The sequence below is a fragment of the Callithrix jacchus genome, chromosome Y (assembly GCF_049354715.1).
Source record: "Callithrix jacchus isolate 240 chromosome Y, calJac240_pri, whole genome shotgun sequence".
NCBI lineage: Eukaryota > Metazoa > Chordata > Mammalia > Primates > Cebidae > Callithrix > Callithrix jacchus.
The window spans coordinates 14339887-14343414 of NC_133525.1; the positions used below are offsets into that span (position 1 = coordinate 14339887).

Consider the following 3528-nt stretch of genomic DNA (forward strand, 5'->3'; position numbering starts at 1 on the left):
ACACTCTTGTCTTTACTCTTCTTTTAAAGCAAGGAACAGAATGCGAGAAATCAGAAAACACTAGCAGGCATCAGTTAATCCAAGATACTAGCCCTTAGTTCCAAAAGCACTTGCAAAGAAAACCTTTGGGGGAAAAGGGTGGAAGGGGATGGAAGCACTCCATAATAACTGGAATTCCATGGGTGTGTATGCCAAGTCTCATGAGGCTATTCTTTGAATTTATCCTTTACTTGGTCATGGTTTTTTTTCCTCAAATACAATTTTTCTTTGACTTTTTTCCTCAAAGTATAAAAAGTATGTAATATAAACAAGCTCTTGCATTGCACGCTTAGAAGTGTGCAATTCAAGCATTATAGAGCTATCTACACATGGATAAATCCCATCAAATCTTGGATAATTTATTAATATACAAAATATCAGGGCACAGAAAGAACTAAAACCCACTTCTTTTTGTTACATATAAGATTCAAATATTAAATCTAAAGAAAAGCACAATGACTTTCACTCTCTTATACATCTGCATGTTGATAAACTTATTAAAATATTCCTGTATAATCATGTTTGGTCTTACTATTTCATATCAGGTTTAAAACCTCAAAACCAGCCATCCAGACAAAACAGGTAATCAGAAGGATTGTCTCTTTCCCACCTTTCTAACCCCAATAATTATGAAGTCAATTTTATGACATGACTCCAAACACTGGATTGTGACGACAAATGCTAGGTCCAATTTTTTATAATCCTTTTTGGTGTGGCATAATTGGTAGAACTCAGGTGTGGAAGCCAGAACTAATCCTCCAAACCAAACTGCATATTTCTGCATGTGGTGTGTAATGATTTGTACATCAATAGGTTATGGCTTTAATTTACCACCACTAAATTCCTCACTTAATTTCAGCCGGGCATCTACAGTTCTTTTTAAATCTCTTTGCAAGTGATGTGCAAATTCCCTGAACATGGTTGAACCTCCAGAGAGGACAATATTTTTGTAGAGATGATGTCTGACATCAACAGGACAATTCTAAATTACTTCATCTACAACTTCTGAGATAGGTTGTGTAAAGTCTGGATTAGAAAACTCTGGATGAAAAAAGATTTCAGGTCCAAAAAATCTCTCATAACCAACATCAACTGAAAATTCTTTCTTTGAGATAGCATTGATTCCAGTATACGGTTTAATCCGTTTTGACCCATCTGTATCATACTTGTTAAATTCTTTCACTAAATCTGGGCAGACGTAACTATAGCACTCCTTTACTGCCTTGCCAGTTTCCAAAGATTGTTCTGGAGGGATTCCTACTTATTGGTCTCTCAGCAGTTCCTGATTAAAATATGTTATATCTCATCCTGTGATTGGAATGTGTTTAATATAACCCTTCACATACCCTTCAGCCACAGGAATGACATGAGTGACACCATCTCCACTATCTATTACCATACCAGTCAATGTCCGTTCTCCTACTTTTCTTGAGGTCCAAGATGTAGCTAAGGCAAGAACAGCCTGCACAGCAATGTACAAGCCTGGAACATTGAAAGATTCAAACATTATTTCAGCAGTATATTCCCTGTTTTCTGGAGTATTCAATGGAAGTTCAGTCAAGAGAAAATAATAGTCTTCAGGTTTTTCCCTTAAATATTTAACGATCACTTGCTCCATAAACCTTTCCATCAAGTCCCAATATTCAACTGTACCATGGCAGATTGGCCACTTTGTTGCATATGTAGGTTTTTCTATTGCTTCATCACCATTGAAGAAGTCTAGGTCATCAACACCTTTCATCACCCTCCTTTGAGCTTGATCACCCACTTTTACCGACTCCTTAATAGCAATACAAGAAGGGATGTTAAACTGCAGTTCTGTATTTCCAGCATATCCTAGTTTTGCATACCCCGTGCCACAGTCCACTACACAAGCCGGCAGCCATCTCGCCATCTTCCTCCTTGCCCGCTGTTGCTGCCGCCACTGTCTGCTCCATGTTGCTCGGGGCCAGAGATTGGCGGCGGGAGACAGGGGCTATCTGACCATTCACAGCCGGGCTGCCCTCACCATCCGGGGGGTAGCTGGGAAGCCGAAGCAGCAGCAAGAAAACAGCAGGCTCGGTCTGCGGCTATCACTTCCACAACCCAGGCAGGCAGTCCAATTAGAGCAATTTATTACTCAGTAATAGGCAGTCTTCCCTGGTGAGACTTCTTGATATGGAGAGTTACCCCGGTGAGACTTACCACATGGAGGATCCAGGGAGAAAACACTGAGCAGATTTCCTCTAAAAAGGAAGAACAAAAATAGCTGAGCTCATCATACCGAAATATTTTTTGCTGATTTTTCAATCAGGTAAGTGACTGGTTTTCTGCCAGCATTCATGAGACTGTTTCCCAAACATCACTTCTTTCAGATCTTCTGGGACTCTGGTAAGTTTTTCACATTTTGTTTCCAGCACTCTCAGTAATGGATCAGAACTGTATTTAATTAAGTTCATGCCCTGGCAAAGCTGCATTCAAACCTTCTAGTGTTTTCTTCTCACATTGTTCAACATGTAAGATACATGGTGCACAGAAGTCTATGTACACATATTTAAGAAAAAAGGTAAAAAGCTCTTCTGCAAGTGTATGTTGTCATAATGCATGCACTTCTGTGGATTATTAAATTTGTCTATAGTGCCTGAATTCACAAAACATGTTATCTGAAGGATGGGAAGTTATAGAAACATAAAATGCAAGTCCACCAAGTTTTGTGTCTGTGACTGAACACAATTTGAAATAGAAGTTACCACATTTTCCATGTTAGGCAGCTATAGAGGGTGGGTACAGGCATTATCCAGAACTTACCCCATACGATACAGTCATTTTTCTTGCAGTTGTAAGAAACAGCTTACATAAAATGGAGAATAAAAGGCCACATTAAGATGAAATCTATAAAGACACTTCAACAACTGAATGCAAACAACATATAGATGAGCCAAATTTGAATATAAATTTATCTTCATATAAATTTCCTAAGAAGAAATGGAAGTTAAAATAGTAAATCTATTTGAAAACTAAAATGCAAAGATCAAAGGAATAGAAGTCTAAGATCATTTACTTTAAAACTTGAATATCCAAAGCCCCATATCAACAATCTTAAATTGAATAAAATCAAGACAATAGTGCCCAATTTCTTGTCTAGCCTACACTGCCAGGGGTTTCTTGATGCCTGAATAGAATTGAGGCTACCAACAGTGTCACTAGCCTGGGCTCCTTCTCCTAATAATAGATATAGTTCTTTTGAAACCTGAGAGTTGTATTAATTTAATTGCAAATTCTGAGTTGCCCTCCCTTTTGGAGTCTGAAACTTTAAAAGGACATACTAGATTGTCAAAGCAGTGGGCCAACACTTGTGTAATTTAGAAGTCATTTCAATCCTTACATCCTAAGATAATTATCTCAGGAAAAGATATGTTTACAAAAATCCAGTATTCAGTATTTTTAAAAATCATAGCACAGACTAAGTGGTATTAATTACAACAGAAGGCCAGATGGTCTGCACTTGCT

At 38.0% G+C, this 3528-nt stretch overlaps 1 pseudogene; it reads right to left on the bottom strand.

The window, feature by feature from the left end:
- Positions 1-680: 680 nt before the first annotated feature.
- LOC128931150 (actin-related protein 3 pseudogene) lies at positions 681-1933 on the bottom strand (annotated as a pseudogene).
- Positions 1934-3528: the final 1595 nt, after the last annotated feature.